The sequence below is a fragment of the Hibiscus syriacus genome, unplaced genomic scaffold, assembly GCF_006381635.1.
Source record: "Hibiscus syriacus cultivar Baekdansim isolate YM2019G1 unplaced genomic scaffold, ASM638163v2 tig00117034_pilon, whole genome shotgun sequence".
NCBI classification, from domain to species: Eukaryota; Viridiplantae; Streptophyta; class Magnoliopsida; order Malvales; family Malvaceae; genus Hibiscus; species Hibiscus syriacus.
Window position 1 is genome coordinate 14288509 of NW_024063533.1, and position 21259 is coordinate 14309767.

A 21259-nucleotide genomic window follows, 5' to 3' on the forward strand; every position below is an offset into this window, starting at 1 on the left:
AAGATTCATATTGAAAAAAATGAGATGAATAGATTTTATTGATTGAGACCACATATGACCTGGTGAACCATAGCCATTAATTATTTTTTACTAAACCTTCATCTAATGATTCATGTAGTATTAAATCATAAAACTTGATTTAAACTTTTAAATCGATTTAAAACATAATGAGAATCGACATTTCGTAAAACATTAGAAATTAAAGGTCTTGTTGACATGAATCAAGGTAAAAAGAAAGACTTGTAGAGTAATTTTTTTATTTCACAAGAGGTGGATTATACAAATGAAGTGGCAAAGACTTTTATTTATACTTGTGTAACATATTGCTCTCAGTATTGTGGCCTTGTCCAAACATGGGATATTACATTTGGGATTTAGAGTAAGAAAAAACTATATCGACTTAAATTTTTTTAGCATATTTATAATCAATCATTACAAACAATATGCAAATTTATAATTTTTGAGTTAATCGATTGACGAAATCGGCCAAGAGGGGGTGAATTGGCAATAAATATTTTGGTGGAAGCTTTTGCAGAAAATTGAAAGAAATTGCACAGCGATTTAGAGTTGTTCGACTTTCTCAACCAAAGTCTACGTCCACTACCTTAGCGATCCACACTAAGGATTTTCCACAAATTCACTAATTTATCTTTCTTTTGAGGACAAAGAGTAACCTTACAAACCCTCAAGAATTATACCCCAAATTCTTGAGAACACTCTCTCCCAAAGAGAACAATACAAATTTGCAAACTTACAAGGAAATCCTCAAAAGGTAAATTGTTTGTACAATTCTAGAACAAAGAAAAGAACACTCAAGAATGAATACAATTGAGCACAATAAGTGTTCTTGAAAGCAAAATGAATATTGAATGAAAATAGGCTTGAAATGCTCAAACTTGAGGTTTGATGCTTTCTCTCTTTGATTCTCTCTTGATTCTAGTTGCTTGATGTTTCTTGTTATTGATCAATGGCTTCTAAGCTTGCTTAAATACACCTTGAATCACTTCTGAACGTTGGGGATGATTAGTGGAGTCAATATAGTCGTTTAAGTGTGAAAACAATTAATTAAAAACAATTGGGAGCGTCAGTGCATCGATGCATACCCATGGTGCATCGGTGCATCAGTGTAAAATTCAAATATTTTGACCGTTGGACCCTTAGTGCATCGGTGCACTAAGAGTGCATCGATGCATAAAGTGCATTCGATGTTTCAAAATAGCCAGAGTGCATCGATGCATGGCTGGTGCATCGATGCATCAAATGCATTCGATGTTTTCATAAAATCCTCAGTGCATCGGTGCATGGTATATGCATCGATGCATGAAATGCATTCGATGTTCAATTTAATTCATGGTTCATCGATGCATGGATTGGTGCATCGGTTCATCACTCTAAAATAATTGATTTTAGGCTTGATTTTTGGTTCAAAATACTTTGTGAAAATTGTTTCAAAAATATATTTTAAGTATAAAACACAATTTTACACATTTAGTAAGGTTTGAAATTGATCTTAAAGACTTGGAGTAATAATTTGATATTCGATTAATTGAATCGAATATATTTAGAAAATCATTTGTAAAATCTTAAAATTTATTTAAACTAATTTGTTATATCAAAATACAAAAATGTTTTCAACAATCTCCCCTTTTTGATATAATAAAACATTTGTGTTATTTTAAGATTTTCTAAAAATTTGAAATCAATTTCAATTTAGAAAAATTACTCCCCCTTACTATAACACTTCTCCCTTTTAAAACATTTTAACACTTAATATTTCTCCCCATTTTTGTTAAATCAAAAAGACTTAAAATCGATTTGAACAAGGTTTTGAAAAACATAGCCAATTGATTAAATATCTATATATATATATATATAACTTAAGCTGCTAAGATCACAATCAAAAGAGAGTTAGCCATTAGTTTCATAATCAATATTCATAATAAAAATGTGAAATGGTAAATTGGTCATATTGCAACTAAAAAAATAAATGATGCATATGTTGTAATAAACCAAAATATATAAAAAATATCAAACAGTCATCCAACAATCAAAGAAAGATAATCCAAAATGTTTTAACAATTCAAGTTCAACCCAAAAACAATGAAAGATAAGTCTATTCATCCATTGAAGGATCGGGAGGAGGAGGAGGGTAATGAGCTCTCATCTCAAGCGAGAGTGCATCCAAACGATCATTCATATCTTGTTGTCGAGCTCCCAAGGTAGAGAGCCGGGACTCAATGAATGTGAAGCGTGAATCCATGGACGCATACCGTAAATCAAATGTCTCCAAAAACGAACGAAAATACGGAGGCATTTGTTCTTCTTGTGGAGCTGGTTCCGGTGCAGGCTCGTCATCAGGTACGTGATCATCGATGTCTTGCATAAGTTGTTGAAATTCAGGATCATCGTCATCAGCCGGAGCTGGAGGAGGAGGAGCACGAGAGGAGCTAGGAGCAGCTCGTGAGGAACTAGCTCTCGGAGTTTGCTTTCTGGGTCTAAAAACCCATTGACCGGTAACCTCGTTTTGTTTCCAATCCTCTTTCTTCAAGGATGGGAGATTGATTTGATTTTGAATTGAGATAGGATTGTCAAGAGAAACATCTAGACCAAGTTTGATAAAGAGGTTACTAAGAAGACATCCATAAATCAATGTTTCAACATGTTTTGAAGGAACAATGTTTATGATGTCCACTAGTTGACTGAATATAATGTGGGACAGATTTAATTTAATTTTATTTTTAAGACAATACATCCACCATAAATCCCTAGCACGAAGTGTGGAGTACCTACCTCCGGATGGTCTAAACCATAAGAGATTATCAAATGGAGAAAACGATCGAGATGAGATCGTAGAGTACTAACACTTGAGTTTGGAACATAGGGATATTCCACATTTTCACTTTCATTAAATACACCATTATCATCTAACCCAAATCGAAAAGCTATAGTCTCGGGGTCAATATTAATATATTAGCCTAAAAGATAGGATCTAATGGCTATAGTTCCACATTGAGGTTCATTTTGAATACACACCGTATTGGAATAGAAAATGCAGACCAATTGTTGATAGACGATAGGTTTAAGCTTAAACAATTTATCAAACATCCAAGCTTTAAGAATTGGAAGGTATTCGAAATCAATGTCAACCATAGCTTGAAGCTAAGGAATACGCTCTTCACAGATTCTATAAGTTTGGAAAGAGTTTCTGTACCTAGAGTACAATTCGTCTCTACGACGTTCAGGCATGTTAAAACAAGATCCTAATAGAGATGAGGGTGGAGGAGGAACGGGATTAGGAGGTTGAGGAACAGGAGGACGGTTTTGGTTTGACCGACTCGAAGATGACCTAGGTCGTTTAGGATTTGACATGATTAAAAGAAATCAGAATAAGGAATATCACTTGCAATTTGAAACACATGTATGCATAATCAATCTCAAAACTCAAATGAGTCCTCAATAATTCAAGGTTTTCAAAACCATATCCTAATGGGCATGTTTTGAAAACTTTTTAATAATATCATAATATAGTTTTCATGAAAACAACACAATTAAATCAGAATTATTACTAATTTTTGAAAATATTTTTTTTAAAATTTCGAAATTCAAAGAAAAATCTTGAATTTTTTTGACGAAATTGGTAGTAAAATCTAGTTTAGAACCAACAAACAATCAATGCCCGATATAATGTTCATCCTAGAACTAATCAAAACTAGTTCTAAAATCAAAAATCAATAAAATAGAGTTTTTTGAAATATTACCTTGAAAATTCGGATTGAGAGGGATGAGGAGTTGTTTTGCACGATTTAATGAAATAAGCAGGTTTGAAAGTTGAAAAACTTGAAGATTCCGACGGAAAATCGTTGATTTTGAGCAAGAATGGAGATTTTTAGAGTGAGAGGGATGAACGGCTAGAGAGGATAGCTTTTAGGGTTTGAGATAAATGAGAAAAATAAGCTTTTAAAACCACAAAACCCAACGGATGCATCGATGCATGACCATGTGCATCAATGCACATTCAAGACGTGCATCGGTGCATCAACATGATGAATCGATGCACATTCAAAGGGATGCATCGATGCACTGTTAAGTGTATCGATGCACTAAGCATAGAAATGACAAAAATCCGTTTTAAAATACTCAAAATGCTAAATTAATTGTGTCTAGTGGTATTGGTAACTCATATATTGAAAATTAATCATGTTCAATCAATCAAATTAATCCTTAAACAACTTTTGAACCTAAAATTAATTTTCATCAAGTAACATAAACTCCCCCTAACTAATAGCAATGAATGCAATCAAAAATTAAGCATTTTTCATTTAGTCTTAAAAGTGCTAAAATTATTTTAAACACTAAGTGAAGATAGGTTGGTCAAACCTAATTCTCTCCTAAGTGTCCAAAATCTTTCCTTGTCTAAAGGTTTTCTAAAGATATCCACTAATTGGTGCAAAGTATCAACAAATTCTAGAACTACATCTTCCTTAGTGACATGGTCTCTAATGAAGTGATGTCTTATTTTGATGTGCTTAGTTCTAGAGTGTTGGATGGGATTTTTATTGAGACAAATAGCACTAGTATTGTCACACTTGATAGGAACGGTACCTACTTCAATTCCATAATCAAAAAGTTGTTGTTTCATCCATAAAACTTGTGCACAACAACTACCAGCTGAAATGTATTCGGCTTCAGTGGTAGATAATGCAACACAATTTTGTTTCTTTGAAAACCAAGAAATCAACATATTTCCAAGGAATTAGCAAGTACCAAAGGTGATTTTCCTATCTAATTTTCATCCTCCATAATCCGCATCAGAAAAGGCATGCAAGCTAAAGCTAGAGCCTCTAGGATACCAAAGTCCTAAACTAGGAGTGTCCTTAAGGTATCTAAAGATTCTCTTAACAGCTAGTAAATGTGATTCCTTAGGACATGATTGAAATCTAGCACATAAGCAAACACTAAACATAATGTCTGGTCTACTTGCAGTTAGATAAAGCAAAGAGCCAATCATTGACCTATATAATTTAACATCTACACATTTACCTCCTTCATCTAAGTCAAGCTTTGTTGAAGAGCTCATTGGAGTGTCGTGAGGTTTGCCATTTTCCAGTCCAAACTTTTTGAGCATATCTTTGACGTACTTAGCTTGATTGATGAAGATGTCATCTCTTCTTTGCTTGATTTGGAGTCCCAAGAAAAATGAGAGCTCCCCCATCATGCTCATCTCAAACTCACTTTGCATTAGCTTAGAAAATTCTTGGCAAAGAACATCATTAGTAAAACCAAATATTATATCATTAACATAAATTTGAACTACTAATAAATCTTTACCTTTGTGCTTTAAAAACAATGTAGTGTCAACCTTCCCTTTTGAAAAACCTTTTTCAATTTAAAATTTTGACAATCTTTCATACCAAGCTCTAGGAGCTTGTTTTAAACCATAAAGCGTTTTTATCAATTTAAGAACATGATCCGGAAATTTTGAATCTTCAAAACCTGGAGGTTGTTCCACATACACTTCTTCCTTTATAAAACCATTTAAAAATGAACTTTTAACATCCATTTGATATAATTTAAATTCATGAAAACATGCAAATGCTAATAACATTCTAATTGCTTCCATCCTATCTACGGGAGCATATGTTTCATCATAGTCTATGCCCTCTTCTTGAGTATACCCTTGAGCAACAAGTCTAGCCTTGTTTCTCACATATTACCACTCTCATCAAGCTTATTCCTAAACACCCATCTAGTACCTACAGTAGATTTATTACTAGGCCTTTCAACTAATGTCCATACTTTACTTCTCTAAAATTGATTTAATTCTTCTTGCATAGCCATAATCCAATGTTCATCTTTTAATGCTTCTTTAATATTCTTAGGCTCTATGCATGAAATAATTGCAACATAATTACAAATATTTCTAAGAGAAGATCGAGTTGTTACCCCTTTGGATGGATCACCTATAATCTCACCATACTTGACGTAGTTGTACTCTCTTGGATAAGATACTTCCCTTTCTTTAATGGTTGGATTCTCAAGAGGATCATGAGTTACCTCATCTTTTGTTTCTTCCTTTGATGATGGTTCTTCAACGTCATGTCTAACTTCATTTGTATTTATAATACCTACATCATCATTCACACAATAATCCTTCCTCGGAAGGGGATTATCATCGAAAACAACATGTATAGACTCTTCTACAACTAAAGTTCTTTTATTAAATACTCGATAAGCTTTAGAATTTAAGGAATAACCCAGAAAAATTCCTTCATCACTTTTAGCATCAAATTTGCCAAGGTTTTCTTTACCGTTGTTTAAAACAAAACATTTACATCCAAAGGATGAAAATAGCTAATGTTAGGCTTTTTATTTTTGAAAATTTCATATGGAGTTTTCTTTAAAATAGGCCTAATCATTACTCGATTTACAACATAACAAGCTGTATTTGTGGCTTCCGCCCAAAAATATTTTGGCAAATTATTTTCACAAAGCATGGTTCAAGCTATTTCTTCTAAAGTTCGATTTTTCCTCTCAACAACTCTATTTTTTGAGGGGTTCTAGGTGCTGAAAATTATGACTAATACCATTAGAATTACAAAACTCAGTAAATCCAAGATTTTCAAATTCAGTGCCATGATCACTCCTAAAACTAGTTAATAGAGTAATCTTTATCGTTTTGGATTACTTTTGAAAATGTGATGAATTTTTCTAATGCTTCATCTTTAGTACTTAAGAATAGAACCCGAGTATATCTAGAATAGTTATCTACCAAGACAAATGCATAATGTTTTCCACCCAAGCTAGTAGTCCTAGTTGGCCCAAAAAGATCTATATGGATTAATTGTAATACTCTACTAGTTGATACGTCATTAATGGATTTAAAAGAAACTCGCTTTTGTTTTCCTTTAGTACAAGCATCACAGATTTTATCATTATCAAATTTAAGCTTAGGCAACCCTCGAACTAAATCACCTTGAATTAGACGTTGCAAAACACTCATACTAGCATGTCCTAGTCTCCTATGCCATAACCAACTATCATGTTCATCCTTAACAATTAGGCACAAATTAGTCATATCAATAGAATCTAAATGCACCATGTATATGTTTCCTATTCTATGACCAATAAGCATAATTTGATTAGATGCAATGTCAATGACTTTACAACCATTAATATTAAACATGACATTGAATCCCTTATCACAAAATTGACTAATACTCAATAGATTATGCTTTAATCCATTCACATATAAAACATTCTTAATTTGTATGGAAGAGGTATTACCAATAGTACCAATACCTTCAATGTGACCTTTTGAATCATCACCAAAAGTCACTTCTCCTCCATTTTTCGCGTTAAGCCCAATGAACCGGTTTTTGTCTCCGGTCATGTGTCTTGAGCATCCACTATCAAGGTACCATGAATTTGGATTTGTTTCTCGTGCCTTGTAGCAATGCTCCTTTTCCTACAAACATAGATTAATTTCTAATTTTTGGTACCCAAATTCTTTTGGGTCCATATTCATTAGTTTCCAAAATCCTAGTCCCCTTAGGTATCTATTTATGTAGGATATCCTTATCTTTAGTAGTAATGAGCTCTTTAGGAACCCATATACTTCTAATGATTTTTCTATTAGAGGTTCTTTGGGGACCTCTATGATTGTAGCTTTTAAAACTTTTTCTAACAAAGTTGGATTTTGAATTTTCTCCATTTTCAAAATGTTTTGTTCCAACTTTATCAAAAGAAGTTTTAAGATCATCAATTTTCTTTTGATGATCATCATTGACCTTTGAAAGTAAATTTTGCAAATCCAAATTTTTCTTTTCAAACTCTTATAGTTTGATTTACAAATCTTTGTTTTTACTTTCAAATTCGTTGTTGGTTTTGGATATGAGTTTATTTTCATTTTTCAATTTTGAAACATCATTTTTATATTTTAAAAATAATTTCTCATAATCCGAAGCCAACCCATTATATTCCTCTAATAACTCATCATAGGATAAATCATCAAAATCAGATGAGTTAGAGGTTACCTTAGAATCTTCCCCGAATGCCATCAAGTACAAGTTTGCTACTTCTTGTTCCTCTTTATTGGAACCTTCTTCATCGCTCCATGTAGCCACATGAGCCTTGTGCTTATTCTTTGATTGACCCTTTCTCTTCAATTATGGGCAATCATATTTGACATGCTCCGGCTTTTTGCATTCATAGCAAATAATCGGGTCCTTCTCTTTTGGTTCATTTTTTAGGCCTTCATTTCGTTTGAATTTTCTTCCTCAGTAAGGTCTCATCATTTTTCTGAACCGTTTGGCAAACAATGCCATTTCCTCGTCATCGTAATCTTCATCCAAATTTTTTGTGGATTTGAGAGCAACTCCAATATTTTTCTTCTTCTCCTTCTCCTTTGGTGTCTCTTTAATCTTATCAAGGTCCACCTCATATTCAAGCATCATTTCATGAGTGAGGAGTGAACCGATTAGCTCTTCAAGAGTTAAGGACGTTAGATCCTAAGACTCGATGATTACCGTCTTCTTTGATTGCCACGATTTTGGGAGGGAGTAGACTAACTTCCTCACAAGCTTTTCATTTGAAATGATCTCTCCATATGATTTGACACCATTGACAATCGTTGAGAATCTATCCGTCATAGCTTTGATATCTTTATTTGGTTTCATCATGAAATTTTCATAGCTATGCGTTAGAATACTAATTTTAGATTTCTTTACCTCATCGGTACCTTCATGAGTGACTTGAAGTTTGTCCCATATTTCTTTGACGGTTGTACAAGATAAAACTCTTTCGTATTCATCTGGTCTAAGAGCACAAAATATGATATGGATGGCTTTGGAGTTGAGCTGAAACATTTTTGTCTCTCCTTCACTCCATAATCTTGGATGAGTGAGAGGCTTAAAGTATCCTTCTTCTACAACATTTTATGCTCCCATGTCACTTGTTTGAATGAAGTACATCATCCTATTTTTCCAATAGGCATAATTTACCCCATTGAAGAAAGGAGGCTTGTTGACGGGCATCGAATCGAGACCGGAGTCGAAGTTTGAAGTAGAGGCTGATGACTTTGATTATCGATGTAACTCTTCCCGAATCGACTCAAGAGGTGATAAAACCTTCAAATGAGTTAGGCTCTGATACCAATTGTTAAGTTAATCGATTAACGGAATCGGCCAAGAGGGTGTGAATTGTCAATAAAAATTTTGGTGGAAGCTTTTGCAGAAAATTGAAAGAAATTTCACAGCGATTTAGAGTGGTTCTACTTTCTCAACCAAAGTCTACGTCCACTACCTTAGCTATCCACACTAAGGATTTTCCACAAATTCACTAATTTGTCTTTCTTTTGAGGACAAAGAGTAACCTTACAAACCCTTAAGAATTATACCCTAAATTCTTGAGAACACTCTCTCTCAAAGAGAACAATACAAATTTGCAAACTTACAAGGAAATCCTCACAAGGTAGATTGTTTGCACAATTCTAGAACAAAGAAAAGAACACTCAAGAATGAATACAATTGAGCACAATAAGTGTTCTTGAAAGCAAAATGAATATTGAATGAAAAATAGACTTGAAATACTCAAACTTGAGGTTTGATGCTTTCTCTTTGATTCTCTCTTGATTCTAGTTGCTTGATGTTTCTTGTTATTGATCAATGGCTTCTAAACTTGCTTAAATACACCTTGAATCACTTCTGAACGTTGGGGATGATTAGTGGAGTCAATATAGTCGTTTAAGTGTGAAAACAATTAATTAAAAACAATTGGGAGCGTCAGTGCATCGATGCATACCCATGGTGTATCAGTGTAAAATTCAAATATTTTTACCGTTGGACCCTTAGTGCATCGGTGCACTAAGAGTGCAACGATGCATAAAGTGCATTCGATGTTTCAAAATAGCCAGAGTGCATCGATGCATGGCTGGTGCATCGATGCATCAAATGCATTCGATATTTTCATAAAATCCTCAGTGCATCGGTGCATGGTATGTGCATCGATGCATGAAATGCATTCGATGTTCAATTTAATTCATGGTGCATCGATGCATGGATTGGTGCATCGGTGCATCACTCTAAAAAAATTGATTTTAGTCTTGATTTTTGGTTCAAAATACTTTGTGAAAATTGTTTCAAAAATATATTACATATAAAACACAATTTTACACATTTAGTAAGGTTTGAAATTGATCTTAAAGACTTGGAGTAATAATTTGATATTCGATTAATTGAATCGAATATATTTAGAAAATCATTTGTAAAATCTTAAAAATTATTTAAACTAATTTGTTATATCGAAATACAAAAATGTTTTCAACAATAATGACATACAATTATCAAAGGTAGTCATTTTAACACCCTCAATCTGGTCTAATCGAAATCTGAATCAGCGATGTTACACAGCTTATCGAAGACGTTTATTTTATTGTAGTCTTACACATAATTACTAGGGACCATTTTGGACATTATAACATAATTGGAAGTCCTTTAATGTTATTACACATTATTTAGGGATTAAATTGCATAAAAACAAAATATGGCTCTAATAGTATCGATATTGTTCATCCAATAACAATACTTTGTCATGGGACAATATCGATATTAAGGTATTGATATTGATACTAAATTATTTTTCAGACTTTGAAGCTTAATCTGGTACGGATGCCTTAACATAGTACTGATACTGATGTGATCATGCCTCAGCAAGAACTAGAAGAATGTAATACCCCTAAAATTTGGTTTGTTACCAAAATAACTAAAATGAAAGTTTGGTGACTAAAGTATAAACTTGAGAAAGTTTAGGGACTAAAATGGTAATTTTCTAAATTATATATTTTTGCCCTGTGAATGAATAGTTACCCTCAGTAATGACGTTTTAGTGTCACTCAGATTTTTAGTACGAAATTTGTGTTAAAAGTTATGAAGTATAAAAGTTTGAGAAAAATTCGTATTATCGGATCGAATTGAAAATTCAGGAAATTTTTCTAGATGATAAAGCAAGGGCAAAAATGTTTTTCCATGCTTTAAAATGATAAGATTTAATGTTGACCATTGGATTTAATTTGATTTTCATATTAAACCTTAGTCATTGGATTAAAAATGATAAGATTGTAATTTTGGAACTTTACAAGGGTAAATTTGTAAAATACTAACTTCATGGTTTAATTTCTGCCCTTGGAAGATAAATTTTATATGTGGCATGATTAGGATAATTGGATTTTAAGATCATAATAGTCATTTGGGACTAAAATGAATTTTAAATTCATTTAGGTTATAAAAATCTAAAAATGACTAAAAACCAATTCAAGAAAGCTCTTGAATTTTTACTTGTTGTTGCCATGGGTTTCAACAAAAACATAGTTAATTTCTATTTTCTTTTTTAAGCATTTTGAGTTGGATTTAAGGTTAAGACATGAAATCCAATTTTGTTCTCTATTGAATTCTCTTTCATTTGGTACCACTTGTTCATGTTGTTCATGCATATAACCCTAAATTTATGAAAATTGTAGATAAAGGGTATGATGAATTTTGAGGTTTCAAGGCTTGAAAATGATGATATAAGTGTTGTGGTATTGATTTCATGCTTCAAGTGATGAAAATATGCATTAGTTTTCTTTAGGGATCAATTTAGAAAGGATGAAAAGTTAAGGGGTTGATATTTTAAATTGATTTTTATGTTGGATATGATGAAAATATTATGTTGTATGCCTTAGCATGTTTATTCAAGCTTGAAAATGGGGAAGAATGGTCGAATCCTTATAGTGACCAAAATGACCCTTTAGGAAAAGTTTGGGAATTATATTCAAAGCTTGAATTTGATGAAGGTTATAGTAGAAAATTATAATAAATGTTTAAATGTGTTATTTGGAACTAGAAAACACCTTGGAATGTGATGGATTATATTCGGTCATATGGGTTTCTTAAGGAAAATTTTATAGGAAAATTCAAGTGACTTATTTATGATAATTTTATCTTTTAATGATTAATTTGATAATTAAATTATTGGATTTAGATTTGAAATGTGAAATTTTTTTATGATTAGTTCTTAAAGCTTGAAAGAGAAAAATAAGGGCTTAAGGTGAATTTTTTATTTTAAAGGTGAATTCAAGTAAGTTAGGGTGGAAATGAAGTTTAGAAAACATTGTAATTACAATGTTGTATTGGAATGAATATTATGAATTTTTCCTACACTATATGTGCATGGGTTAGATGGATTCTAACACATGCTTTTTATTATTTGTGTTATATGTTTGATGTATTTATATACATCAATCAAAATCGAGATCTAACTAACAACAAAGAAAAGGGGAAAGATCGAGATTAAAGCTTAGTGAGACATATATTTTGACTTGTATAAAAAGAGCCAAGGTGAGTGCAATGCATACATAACATGATTCATGGATGTTTTATACATCATTAGGAAGAATTGTGATGAGTCTATCTTATTTATATTGACATGATATTTATGTCATTAATCATATATTTGACATGCATTAAATATGTCAAAAGTAAATATAAAATGCATTGATCACTAGTTTATTTATGATGTTATATAATGAATTTTATTTCGGGTATGAATTGCTCAATGTTGAATTATATTGATATACAATGCCATGAATGAAATAAATATTGACTATATGCCCAAGTAGGTTGTGGTATAGTTGGCATGCCATAGAGTCCAGCAGCAGGCTACATATTTGATTTAACAATATAGTGTGTGTAAAGGACACTTAGTGCATATGGTGGGCACGACCTTATGAGTATTATGGTGGGCACAACCTTATGTGTATTATCACTTCAGTGCATATTTGACTCGTGTACCCAGGGTATTCATAAGCTTATTTTTGGGCTATGATTTATTGGTTAATAAATTATAAGTAGGTGATTAAGCTTATGAGCTTATGAAATAAATGACAAGTATATTGGTAAGAAATTATATATATTGTGTATTTCATATCCTGATGCATTTAGTATTGTTATTTGTTTATATATACATTGTACTGTACTGATTATTATTATTGACTCACTAAGTGTGATGATTTTCATGCTTAGGTAAAAAGCAGAAAATTGATTAAAGAGTACCAAGCATCACACTTATCAAAAGGTATATCTACAGTATCAATAATTACATCAATCTGATGTAGTGTTTGTAATTGTTAAATAAATTACAAGTATATTAATCTGGTAAACAATAGAATAAAATGGAGCTACTGATTAAGGTTGAATATAGGCAATTTTTAAGCAACTATTAGTTATGTACTGCTAAGTTGCTATTTGAAATTGGATTTTGTTTGGTTAATTAAAAACTAGAAATTGATGTTACTTGATAAATCAATAAATGATTTAAATTTAAATGTTAGAAATCATTTTATGACATTCTAACTTGTATTTGGGAATTAAATGTGGGTAAGTGTATTACATTTATTGTTATCAGAGCTATATGTTTAGGTGGTTCTAGACATGAATCAGGTCTCTAGGGAGTAGAGAATATATACATGCCACTAGGATGTTAAAATTACTGAAGTGATGCTTGTATGAATATATGCAACTCCTTGCTCATTTGAAATTGATTGTGTTTGTATTATATTGGTTAAGATAGAAGATTCTTTTAGAACCAATCTCGAGTGATATTATAGCGACTGACTCTTTAAGCTAAAGTGCAAGGGTAAGTTGGGTATGTAAGAAATTGAATTCTCAGTCGATCTTATGAAATTACCATTCCATAAGTTTGAAAATATTCTAGGAATTGATTGGTTATCAAAATACAATGCTACATTAAATATTGATTAAAAATATTAATCTTAAAGTGGCCAGATGGCTTAGAGATGATATTTTGTAGGTAAACAATCAAATTATCTGAAGCAATGTGATAGCAACTGTAACTGCCAGAAAGTTATTATCACATGGGAGTGAAGCATATTTATTGCATGTGGTAAATACTAAGGAAACATAGATAGATTCGGAGCATATACCAGCGGTACATGAATTTCCAGATGTATTCCCAAATGAATTGCTAAGATTACCTCCAGACCGAGAAGTGGATTTTGGTATTGATTTTCTTCCTGAAATGACACCGATATCAATGGCACCTTATAAGATGACTCCTATAGAACTTAGAGAGTTAAAGGCTCAACTACAAGAATTATTGGACCGAGGTTTTATATGATGTAGTATATAACTTTGGGGAGCTCCAGTCCTGTTTGTGAAAAAGAAAGAAGGGTCAATGAGATTATGTGTGGGTTATCATCAACTTAAAAAAGTGCAGTGAAGAATAAATATATTTTACCAAGGATTGATGATCTCTTTGATCAACTTAAAGGAGCAGTATTTTCTAAAATTGATCTTCGATCAGGGTATCATCAATTGAAGATCAAATAAGAGAATATACCAAAGACAACTTTCAGAATTAGATACGAACATTATGAGTTTGTAGTAATTCCATCGGGGCTTACGAATGCACCAACAACATTTATAGATCTAATGAATCGGGTATTTTAACCATAGTTAGATGAATCTGTTGTGGAATTCATTGATGATATATTGGTTTATTCTAAAACCAAAGAGATCATGATATTCATCTTTATATAGTTCTTCAGATCCTCATAGAAAAGAAACTATATGCAAAGTTGTCAAAGTGTGAATTTTGGTTACCCGAAGTAGTTTTCCTTAGTCATATAGTTTCGGCTGAAGGGATTCAAATTGATCCTAAAAAGTTTCAAGAAATTATTGAGTTGAAAACTTCTAAGAATGTTTTTGAGATGATAATTTTCTTGAGATTAAATGGTTATTATTGACGGTTCGTGAAAGACTTTTCAATGATTTCTTCTCCAATTACTAAGCTATTGAGAAAGGATGTGCCATTTGTTTGGACAGATAAATGTCAAGAAATTTTGACAAACTAAACAAGATATTAACAGAAGCTCCTGTTTTGGTACAACTGGAATCTGGAAAATATTTTGTAATATATAGTGATGCATCCCATAATGGTTTGGGGTGTGTATTAATGCAGTAAGCAAGGGTGATAGCATATGCTTCTCGATAGCTCAAAACTCGTGAAAAACATTATCCTACTCATGATTTGGAGTTAGTTGCATCTTGCTTGCTTTAAAGATTCGGCATCACTACTTATATGGTGGAAAATGTTACATTTATACGGATCACAAAAGTTTAAAATACTTATCTCTCAAAAGGAGCTTAATTTAAGACAATGAAGGTGGATAAAGTTGATCAAAGATTATGATGTAATCATCGATTATCATCCAGGAAAGGCTAATGTGGTAGCAAACACACTTAGCCAAAAACCATTCTCTAACTTGAGAGATTTGAATGTAGAGTTAAATTTGTAGGAAGATGGTGCATTAGCGGCAGAACTTCAAATTAAGCCTACTTTGATAAGTCAAATTAAGGAGTTGTAAGAAAAAGATGAAAAAAGCTTGGAAAAGAATAAACAAGTTGAACATGGTGAATCTAAAGACTTTGAAATAAAGTCAGATTGATAAGGGATGTGCATATATTCCTAATGATGAGAAATTAAAGAAGGAAATACTTTCAGAATGATATTATAGTCCTTTGACTATGCACCCAAGAGGAAACAAAATGTATCGAGAATTGAAAAGTCAATTTTGGTGGCCTGGTATGAAATGAGCAATCACTAAGTTTATTGCTAAATGTTTAACTTGCCAATAAGTAAAGGCAGAACATCAAGTACCATCAGGATTACTCCAATCAATATCAATTCCGTAATGAAAGTGGGACAAGGTTTTTATGGATTTTATAATAGGTTTACCATAGACACCAAGTAAAAATGATTCAATCTGGATGATTGTGGATTGATTGACTAAATCAGCACATTTTGTACCAGTTCGAACTGACTACTCCCTGAACAAGTTAGTAGAGTTATATATTAAGGAAATTCTCATAATGCATGGTGTTTCTGCATCCATTATGTATGATAGTGATCCAAGGTTCACTTCAAGGTTTTGGAGTGCATTACATGATGCATTGATAACTTTTTTATATATAGATTGTATTGCACTGATTATTATTATTGCCTCACTAAGTGTATACTTAGCGTGTGATGATTTTCACGCGTAGGTAAAAAGTAGAAAATTGGAGTAAAAAGTATAAAGCATCACACTAATCAAGAGGTATATATAGTATCAGTAATTACATCAATATGATGTAGTTTAAATTTCTTGTTGGCATGTATATAATAATAATAGTTGGTTTCTACTAGTTTAGATATAACTTGTAATAAATTATTAGCTAGTCATGTTGGTAATGATGGATAATGGTGGCTAATAATTAAAATAAATAATGGATAGTTTATATTAGTGTTTGTAATTGTTAAATGAATTACAAGTCTAATAATATGGTAAACAATAGAATAAAATGGAGCTACTGATTAAGGTTGAAAATAAGCAATTTTTAAGCATTTATTAGTTATGTACTGCTAAGTTACTATCTGAAATTGGAATTTTTTTGGTTAATTAAAAATTAGAAATTGATGTTACTTGATAAATCGATAAATGGTTTAAATTTGAATGCCAAAAAATCATTTTGTGACAGAAAATCATTTTGTGACATTCTAACTTGTATTTGGGAATTAAATACGTGTAACGGTGTTACAAATAATTTACACAAGGACCTATCACTCATGCTTGAGCTAAACAATTTAGGGATACCATCACAAACAAGTAAATTCATGCATTAAAAGCATTTGAGTCCATAAATGACCAAACATTAACCTTGGAATCATACAACAATCCATGCAACGTTTTACTTGTGCAACTATAATATATATGCATTTTATTTGCAAATCATATGCATTTTATTTGCATATCATATGATTTAGTTGATTTAATGTTTCATATTAATATGTCACATCTCTATATGTTATTATATATTATAAATTAAGTCATTTTGAAGAATATTATATATTCATATTAAGCATATAATATAAGCTTTTAATACATTATTTTATATTGCAAGAAACATTGGTTTGGAAGCAAGTTAGATAGCCAAATGTTGTCACGGCTACATTTGATGGAATTGACAACTAAAATAAGATATACAATGAACGGATGCAAATGATTGTAAGGATGCATGTTCCTTCAAGCATAAACGAGTAAAAGATGAGAGGAAATAAATCAAATTCAAAGAGACAAGACACCTTGGTAGACAATGTGAAATGATGCATTCAAGGTCCATGTTCCTCCCTTCAAAACTCTTCAATATAGACAAAAACAATGAAGGAACACAATTCAAATAGAAATATTGTAACCCCCTAGACCTGGCCTGGACGTTAAACCCAAATCTAGGCAATCACATATCGCATTCAGAGGTTCTTTTCATATTTAAACATATATGAATATATATGTCAGAAAATTGTATAAAACATATACATATCAAAATACCACAGAAAACCGTATAAAACATTAACGAAATAAAATATTAGTAATACATATATATCAATACGGTAGCAAAACACATATCAACAAAATATAACTGAAAGGCATATAGAGATATACAGTAGTACAAAAGTAGGAGTAGTCGGTCCTTCTGATGCCAAGTCTACAAGTCTAGTGTGTTATTATCTGAAAAGTTTAAAATTTACGGAATAAGCTAAAAAGATCAGTGTGCTCCTTACAGTGTATAAAAAATATACAGATAAAATATTTCAGTAAAATCGATTTATCAAACATGTTTTAAAAACATGAACACTACCCCCGTCCGATCACCAGAATGTATAGGTTCCCTAGAACCATACACCCACCTGTACACCCAGTAAGTACTTACCCTGTGCACAAAGAAGAGGAGCCTGTAGTAAGGACTTACCTTGAGCACAAAGCCGAGGAGCCTACGGAAAGCTGTAAGTCTTACCCTTGCACATAGCATAGGAGCCTACGGAAACGGTAAGGTCATACCCTGGCAAATAGTAGAGGAACCTTCAGAAATGGTAAGGTCTTACCCTTGAACATAACAAATGAGCCTTTAAAAACTTCCTCCAACAATACCCCCAATAACATTAATAAACATGTGTGTATTCGAGTGAAAACGATAATTAATCCATTAAAACATAAAAATTTTACATGCTTTGAAATCATATACAGAAATACGATACTCAGAAATCAAATCAGTAATATACGGTAAATCAGATGTCGGATAAGCAGTATTCAAAAATTAGGTATCATGTCGTAAATATATTTAGAATTAACACAAATCTGAAACAATTCAAATGGGTAGTTTAAAATAGTAATGTAATACCATCAGGAAACACACTTGTATTGATCTGAGTAGTCTAATAGGGAAGCCTACTACTAAGTTTGTCAATCACGATCAGCGACAGCGCTAAATCATATGAATCGAAAAAATACATATTGGAATCCTAATATGAATAATATTAACCTTTATTTAAATAATTTACGGAAACCTATGGGTAACTCTCGTGTAACGGGGATCGAACGGATCTGACGGACTGTAAACACCAGACGTAACTGTCCCTCGGTCAGGTTAAACACGAGTACCTTCATAAAAATATCTCATTGGATCAATTCAATAACCAAATCTCAAATAAATAAGCAAAAATGCTAAAACTACTAAGCATTTTTGGGTTAACATGCTCGATTCGGGGCCTTTGGGTCAGAATTTGAAAAAACGGACTTCGGACTCAGGACGTAGAAAAACATAAAATATGACTTTTCAAAAATTTTGACTTTTTGGTCAAAGTCAAAGGTTAATAGTCAGTCAACGATCAATGTTGGACCAGGTTATCGGTCGGGCAGGCGGGTTAGATTAGCGGGTATGGTCAGTGGGTCGGGTCGGACACTTTTCAGGTCGGGTCAGCCCATTCCACCAGGCAGTGGACTTTCCCCACTCTAAGGGGTGGTGCGTGCAGGGCCGTAGAGGGTCAGAAAAATTTTGAAAAAAATCGTATAGCTATTTTAAGGAGATTTTAGACACTTACCAAACTCAGTTCACAACGGTGAACGGTGGAGAGCTCAATTCTGAAACGTCAGAAACTTGATATACCTCACCCCCTCACACGCTGATGACAACGGAGATAATAAGGATACCAATAGACTCAGGACGACGTAAGGAACACGATGGTATGAGAGGTGTCAAAAATGGAGCAACGGTCGATGATGAATCGGCGATCAAAGATTTCTTTCTTTAAAAGGAAAACATTCTGGATAGAGAGAAAATATATTCAATTTCCCCCTATATTTGGGGTTATATAAACCCTTAAAATAAAAATAGCAAAATTATGCCATAGGTCCTCCATCTTTAATTACTTTCTGAATTTTAATCCAAAATTATTCAAAATCACTTCGATCCCCGAATTCAATTTAACCAAAAATTTAGGCCCTATTTTGGGGTGTGACAACTCTCCCCCTTAAAAGAAATTTCATCCTCGAAATTTACCTGATGTAAACAGATGTGGAAATTGAGCCTCTATCGACTCCAATGTCTCCTAAGTAGCTTCTGAGGGTCCACGGTTACTCAATTGAACTTTGACCATCGGAATATGCCTATTCCAAAGAACTCTCTCATCTTGATCTAAAATCTGAACGAGCTCCTCCTTATAGGACAAATCAGGTCTTAACTCTACCTCCTCAACATGAATGATGTGACCTGGATCTGGACGGTATCGCCTCAACATGGATACATGAAAAACATCATGAATGCGACTGAGCTGGGGAGGTAACTCAAGCTGATAAGCAATAGGTCCGACTTTATTTAGAATACGATACGACCCAATAAATCTCGGGCTCAATTTACCCTTACGTTCGAATCTCAACACTTTCTTCCACGGAGATACCTTGAGAAAACTTGATCCCCAAACTCAAACTCGATGTCCTTCCGTCACTGATCTGCATATGATTTCTTCCTATCAAATGCCTCACTCAGGCGATCACGGATCAATCAGACAATATCCTCAGTCTCTTGAACTAACTCTGGACCTAATGTCTTTCTATCATGCAACTCTGTCCAACAGATAAGAGTGTGACATCTACGTCCATACAAAGCCTCATACGGTACCATGCGAATACTTGCCTAGTAACTGTTATTGTAAGCAAACTCGGCTAAGGACAATAAATCTTCCCAACTACCACAGAAGTCAATCACACAACCCCATAACATCCCCTTCAATACATGAATCACTTTCTCAGACTGACCATCAGTATACGGGTGAAAAATTATACTGAATTTCAAACAAGTACCCAGAGCCTCATACAAATCCTTCCAGAACCTGGAGGTGAACCTCGGATCTCGGTCAGATATGATAGACAATGGAACACAGTGAAGTCTAACAATCTCAGAAATGTACAATCTAGCCAGCTTGTCTAAAGACTTTATCCCGAATAGGAATAAAGTGAGCTGACTTGGTGAGTCGATCAACAATCACCCAAATAGAATCATTTTTTGAAGTAGTTAGAGGAAGACCAGTATGAAGTCCTTCGTAATACACTCCCATTTTCACTCAGTAATCTTAAGTGACTATAACAATCCAGATGGATGATGGTGCTCTGCCTTAACCTGCTAACAAGTCAGACACCTCACCATAAAATCTAAAATATTCTTCTTAATACCAGTCCAAAAGTAACACTCTTTGAGATTCTTGTACATTTTGTCCCTGCCAGGATGCATAGTATAAGGACTACTGTGAGCCTCCTGAAGAATATATCATCTTAACTCATCATCTTTAGGGATATAGAAATGACCGTGAGAGCAAAAAATACCATCCTGATCCAAAGTATACTATGAACTCAATCCCTACTCAACTTGTTCAACAATGGAAAGAAATGAGCTATCAAGGAGTTTTTTGGCCTTAATCTCATCAGCCAAAGTGGGTTTAACTTGTAACTCTGCTAATAGATTGTCTTTTTCAAATAAACTCAAGCTGGCGAACAAGGCTCTCAGATCAGATATCACCTTACGGCTCAAGGCGACGGTCACCACATTAGTCTTCCCTGGAAGATACTCTATCTCACAATCATAGTCCTTTAGAAACTCCAACCAATGACGCTGTCTCAAATTCAACTCTTTCTGAGTAAGCAGATACTTCATACTCTTATGATCGGTGTAGATATAACACTTTTCTCCATAGAGATAGTGTCTCTAGATCTTCAAAGAAAAAACCACGGCACCTAACTCCAGATCGTGAGTGAAATAGTTGCGCTTATGCGGCTTTAATTGACGTGATGCATAAGCGACAACCTTCCCATCCTGCATCAAAACACATCCTAATATAG